This window comes from Mauremys reevesii, linkage group 16 (assembly GCF_016161935.1).
Source record: "Mauremys reevesii isolate NIE-2019 linkage group 16, ASM1616193v1, whole genome shotgun sequence".
NCBI classification, from domain to species: Eukaryota; Metazoa; Chordata; order Testudines; family Geoemydidae; genus Mauremys; species Mauremys reevesii.
The window spans coordinates 9,311,665-9,318,041 of NC_052638.1; the positions used below are offsets into that span (position 1 = coordinate 9,311,665).

At 46.8% G+C, this 6,377-nt stretch overlaps 1 long non-coding RNA gene across 7 annotated transcripts; it reads right to left on the reverse strand.

Moving 5' to 3' along the window:
• Positions 1–528: 528 nt before the first annotated feature.
• LOC120384380 lies at positions 529–4,565 on the reverse strand. Of its 7 annotated transcripts, none has more exons than XR_005588797.1 (9): positions 4,548–4,562; positions 3,542–3,632; positions 3,268–3,332; positions 2,527–3,167; positions 2,169–2,258; positions 1,886–1,959; positions 1,535–1,650; positions 1,104–1,246; positions 529–880 (listed from the first exon to the last, which is right to left on the reverse strand). It is a non-coding gene; the product is annotated as an uncharacterized LOC120384380 (long non-coding RNA). The 7 variants fall into 7 exon arrangements; XR_005588798.1 differs by lacking the exon at positions 4,548–4,562 and adding an exon at positions 3,999–4,488 and having other exon boundaries at positions 2,527–2,699; positions 3,088–3,167; positions 3,268–3,632; XR_005588796.1 differs by lacking the exon at positions 4,548–4,562 and adding an exon at positions 3,999–4,484.
• Positions 4,566–6,377: the final 1,812 nt, after the last annotated feature.

Here is a 6,377-nt window from a genome sequence, read left to right on the forward strand (position 1 = left end):
CAGAGCAGAACCCACCCTGGGGGACTATTCGCTGCTAGCCTGTGAGCCCAGTTCAGGTGCCCAGGGAGCGGTGGCCCCACCATGCCAGTGGAACAGTTGCTCTGGGGTCACTGACTGCCCCTTTCAGAGCCATCTTTGAGGGGATCTTAGGTCCGGAGCAGCGGGGCAGAGCGCTTGGATGTGGCCGACCAAAAGCCTTGGCCTGGCCCCTCGGGGCATCCTGGGAGAGGAACATGGTAACAGTGCCGCTGTGCTTCCTGCTTTCCCCTCGACCGGAGCACCTGGCCATGTCCCCTCCCCATCCCTGGGGGCCGTGCACACGGCTTTTCCCTCTCTGGGACGGTGGGCTGGTCCCTCCTGTGCTGGGTCCCTGCTGGAGTGGGACAGTGACATGGGGGCCATGCTGGCACAGATGGGGGAGCAGTGCACCTGGGAGGGACTCTGCCCTGCTGCGGGGCTGGGAGCATGGGCATGGCCGAGGGGCACAGGACGGGTTTATAGAAAATTCAAAAAACAAAGGGAGACAAGTTCTCTTTGATGGATTTTATTATGTCTGTTCGTAAATGGTCCTAAGGGCTGGTCCCTGCTCGATGCCCCAGAGGAAGGCGAAAAACCTCCAGGGTCTCTGGCCAATCTGCCCTGGAGGAAAATTCCTTCCTGACCCCAAACATGGCGATCGGTTTCACCCTGTGCATGCGAGCCAGGACCACAGTGGGGAAAGGACCCGCTGGTTGCTATGGTTACATACCCTGTCCCAGGCCCCTCCAGGATAGTGTCTGTGTCCCAGCACTAACCTGTCTCCAGGGCTTTCTTCTTTACTTCCATCCCAGCAGCAACTTTTGAACATTGTGTCTTGAATATTGTCCACGCTGGCTCTTTCCTTCATCAAGCAAAACCAAAGCCACTGATGTCACTCAGAAGTGACAAGCAGGTTCACCACCTCCTAATAAAGATGAATCCCCTGACATCTGCCATCCCCCTCACATCCTCTTAGCTCCTGAGATGTCTGATCAGCTGTAACAAACCCTTTGGCACAACATAAGTTACAATCAGCACTACAAAATTGCTATGCTCATTTCTTAGACTTACCAAATGCTGCTTACCTCTCCTCAGAGCCAATCCTGTTGCTTTATTGAATGAAGGGTCTTTCATATTTTGAGATCCAATCATCTTTTCAGGTGTTGGATCTGTTCAGCTCCATTCCTATTCCTTTGTACTCAAATCCTGAGCATCTGTAACTCTCCTCCTGAAAAGACAAATCCAATTGGTAATAAGAGAATCCTAAATGCTCACCTCCTTGTCAGTGATGGTCTGCTGCATTGTGGGTTTGAAAGTTGAAGGTGATAAGTGATTTTCTTCCCATTCTAGTCAAGGAAGGCAGCTTTTTGCAGGTCTGGCAACATGCATTTGTTTGTTCTGCAGTAATATGACTGCTTATAATCCTCAATCCCCAGGAGATCAGATCAGCTGCACTTCTTTCACCTGAAGGGAAACCAGATCCATCAATTTCTCCATTATGAGGTGAGTTCCTTACCTCTTGGTAACAGTGGCGAGTTTTGCTTGTTTCCTTTCTGTAGATATCCCAGATCTTCTAGCAACTTCCTGAAGATTTCACACCCTCAACGTTCAACTCATCTGCATTTCTCTCATCTGAAAGTATGAGGATCTATTAATTTCCACTTGAATGTTAAAGAAAGGTGCTTTTTTTTTTTCTTACCAACTGATATGCCTGGTTCAGCTAGTCAGATTTGTATTAGTCCCTTCTAGAACACAACAGCCCTCTGGTCTCCTTGCATCTGGAGATGCAATGTGGCCTATTTATTTGGTCTGCAAGTGTTGCTTTAGCACCAGATTCATTTAGAACCAGGGAAACTTAAATGCTTACCTCCATGTCTGTGATGTTCTGCTGACTTGATTCAGATTTGCGACTAGCTGAACTATTTGAAGTGGCTTTTTTGTCTGTGTTATTTCAAGGGAATAAAAAAAAAGCATTTTGTCACTGGAGTCCTCAATGGATTGAGCAGTTGGCAAGTCCATATTGCTTTATCTTGTGTCTGCTTTTGACACTCTCCCCATGACAAGTAAGGTCTTCCACAGTTTTTCTCCCTGAAAGCAAAATCCACACCACTTAATGTACACATGGATGTTTGGAGACTGGTATTTCTTACCTCCTTGCCCAGGACAGCCATGCCACTAAGCCTCACTTCTCCCTGGTAGGAATGACCACCTGGTCTCTTCATATCTCAGAAGAGCAAAACCTGCAATCAGTGTTTGACAGAATTATTTATTACTACTTATTACCAGCTATGAAGAGTCATCAGTGGAGAAGGTTCCTTAGCATCCAGATCATTAGGCTTCTAGAGACCTTTCAGTGCTCACCTACTTGTCAGTCATGTTCCACCGCAAGGCTTTGATTCTTAGCGGTACAGCTAGCTACACTGGTTAAAACCTGAAGCTTATAAATGGCTGCTTGCCTTTTTCTGAACTAGAAGTAAAATGCTCTTCCCTCTGGCCAAGTATTGTTACCTGTCTGACTTCTTTTTTCTTAAATTCAGCAGCCTCTCATCCTCCCTTGAATCGTAAGACCTTCCTTTCACCTGAAAATAGAAACAGAGCCTTTCATTCCTGCCTCCATGCTGTGAGGAGGTGCGTTCCTTACCTCTTGATAGAAATGATCAGTTCCGCTTATTTCTTGACATCTGAAAAATAAGCAACAATGATCAATTAGGCACAAATAGAATCAGCTGGACAACTCCTCTCTGCAAATGCAAGAACAGGCTCAATGCTCATCTTCACACTCTGGTTAGTTGCACTTGTTCTTTGAAATAACTTCCCTGTTACATCCTTGTAGGAACAACCAATGGCCTTCTCTGGGAAGGAAAAAGGAGCAGAGATCATCATCATTGGTTAGAATTACTAACTACTTTGCTTTCATCTGAACAGGTAGCTCCCATTTTTATTGCTTTATTCAGTACAGCAACTTCTTGTGCTCTTTAGAGAGGAAGATTTCATCAGTTACCTTCCTTCCACCTGAATGGATGACCAGAACCATTGACTATTACAATACACCATTCCCATATTTCTTACCTCCTTAAAAGGATGGATCAGCTAATTCCTTCCTGTAAACGACAGCCATGTGTCATCCTTGCATCTCGAAATATGACCTCCTGCAAAGATCAATGTTTGACAGACCATATTTTTGTCAGGCAACAAATGTAAATGAATTGTCATTGGATTCATTTTGTAATAGGGAATATAAATGCACACCTTCTGCGTGATGAATTGCTGGATTAGTTTCTCTTTCTCTCCATACAATCAGCTGTATTGTTAATCTTGTAGGTATAAATGGTTTCCTTATTTTTGGCTAGAGCAAGTCAATACTTCTGTAACCTCTCAGAAGCTTTGGTTATGTATCTTGCTTTATTCTTATGAAACTGCTTGTAGCCTTTGACAGCAAAGGATAGGTTCACTTTCTTCACCTGAAAGTACACTGAGATTGGTTAGTTTCCACTCCATTGCTAGGAGAAGGTGCATTCCTTACCTCTTGATAGGAACAGGTTGTCTTACTACTTCTGACAGACAAGCTGCAGTGATCAAATCAACAGAAAGCAGAGATTACGTTGCAGTTGGACCTGAAAGGTAAAAACCAAGCTGATGCCAGCTCTCAGCTAAGGCCAGTTGTAAACTTTCCTTTTTGAGTTGTACAAATACCTGCATTGTTAACCCCTGGTAGTTACAACTGGCTGCTTTGAGCTTATCCTGACAAAGGCAATTGCGATCCTACCTGATGCTAAAGAAATCCGTCTGGGTTTTTACCCCCATCCATTTCTGTGCTTCTCCTTTCTCTTCTCTCTTTTTTTTTCCTCTCTTCTCCCATTCCCCTTACTTCCCTGGTGTTTCTCACTAAGTTCTTTGGTTTTCTCCTCCCCCTCCCCCCCACACCCTCTCCTTATCAATACTTCATCCCTCCCTCCCCGCCTTGTTTCCTTCTTCCTTACAAGAATACTTTCCTTCATCCTTCTGTGTCTCACGTTCCCTTTTTTAGCAATGGAAGCAGGTTGGTCCCAGAAGGCCCTGCTCCATCACCCTGGTCTCTGTACTCAGACCCACAGGCAGCAGCCATGTGCTCTGGGCGACAGCCTGGTGTGAAATGCTGCAGCCCCTGGGGACTGACCCAACAATCACTGCATCACAACAGAGTTGCGGGTCATCACCACCTTGTCATTTGGGCAAAGTGACCTGTCTCATGCCCCTCCCCCTCCAAGGGAGCTGTAGCGGGAAGGCTCTTGCTGCCTCTAAACTCTCAAATGAGTCAAATTACACTCCAGATCTGGAGTCACCAGCTGGGGCTGTTTGTGACAGTGAATTCCAGGGTCATGAATGGCTCCTTTCTCTTATGCAGCCCTCACCTATAGGGTAACCCGATATCCCTATAAAATTGGGACAATCCTGATTTTTGGGTCTTTTTCTTATATAGGCTCCTATTTACCCCCCACCGCCACCCCCTGTCCGATTCTTCACACTTGATGTCTAGTCACCCTACTCACCTGTCTCCACCTCTCTGTCTAGGTCACCACGCCTACGGTGGAATGTTCCACTTCCATCACAATGGGCCAATTCTGAGCAGTGCTGAGCTCCTGCATCTCCCTCTGAAACCAGTGGGAGCTGCAGGTGGGGTGACCAGATGGCCTGATTGTTGGGTCTTTTTCTTATATTGGCTCCTATTACCCCCCCCCCCACACACACACACACACACCCTGTCCTGATTTTTCTCACTTGCTGTCTGGTCACCCTAGCTGCAGGTGCCCAGCCTCTCTCAGGACTAACCCTGTTGGCTGCATTTCATGGCAGCTGGCCCTGCAGCCCTCAGTCAAACTGCCCAAAAGACAACAGACTCATTCGGCGCTTGGCCAGGTTTGTTGTTGACAAAGCACTTGTACCAGCACCCCCTAGACTCTGCATGGACACTAGGACATGTACGCCCATGAGAATGGACCAGCTCAGTCAGCAGCGGGACTTTCCACTGCCCCCTTGGCCAGATGTACCTTCTGTGACCCCTCTTATACCCTGATACAAACAAGTTGTGTATTGCCCCTCTCACGTGCTTAGTTACCACCCTACACCCTGGACCTGTTGGTTCGAACCGTAGGAGGGGTCAGTGTGTCCCTGTACCATCTCCGGGGAGTGTATTTATTCTATAACGCTGTAGCAGGGTATTCTCGTACTACCCTTCTGGCCTGTGTTTAGTGATAAGCTAGTGCCAAGTATTTATTAGGAGTGTCTGTTTTAGCAACACCTGCCCCATCCTTACCAAGTTCATGTACTGGACAGTGGCGTTGTAAGCAGGGCCTGACTCTGGCTGATGTTTGGTTCAGGCCTCATCTAGTACCAGGCTCTGTGTTTCAGACTCCTTCTGCTACAACCTCCATATCCAAACCACCCCAGGTTTGGCCTCGGTTTTCCCAGCAGATGAGTTTGCAAAACCAAGACCCAAATGATCTCCCCTTCTGTTCTGCTGTAGTGTTAGGGCCTCTCCAGCCTTGTTTGTGAGTGACCACCCCACCCCTGTAACTTGAGTTGCCTTGAACTCCCTGATCTGTTGTTCACTCTGACCCCCAGGGCAGGAGCAACTCCCATGTGGAGACACTCTTACCCTCCACTCAGCATCAAGCCCCAACCCTGCTGGCCTGAAGCTTTCAGGAGGTTGGGCTTATAGAGTTTGCCAGTGAGCAAAGAGTCAGAGCTGCAAACTAATTCCACTGCAACAGTTTGTACTTCACTGGGTGGTTTGGGTTCAGTCTGTGATGGTGTAAGGACAATGTCTGTGAGAAGTAGAGACGTGTCCACAGGAAGTGTAGATGAAATAGTTGTTTAGCCATGTTGTAGAGGGGAGATTAATGAGAGCTAGAACTGCAGGGAAGGGAGAGGGAAAGACATCTCTCAATGGTCTCAGATTATCTCCCTCAGAAATATAATTCCATAAAACATTAGCAGGAAAGAAGACAGAAGTTAGCAAAACACCACTTCTACTAGTTCAGGATGTGCCCCAGTGTTCCTTATGACCAATGTATGGAAATATTGGACACTGAGGGTGATGCATGGGGCATATTTATATCATTACCAAAATCCTTCATGCAGAAAAGCAATGAGTCACTGGAAGACCTGATGACTGTTGCATGAACAAACTCCAGAAAGGAAGAGGGAAGACTGGTCAAAGGAAGGGGTGGATTAAAGGAGGAAAAAATAAAAATAACTCAATTTAAACTCTCAAAGAAAAGAATAAAACACATTCAGAACGGTAACAGATTCTGATTCTAGCACTTGTGACAGGTGTTAGCCTGTAACGGTTGAACTGCAGCCTGCGGCTCTTAGCAACT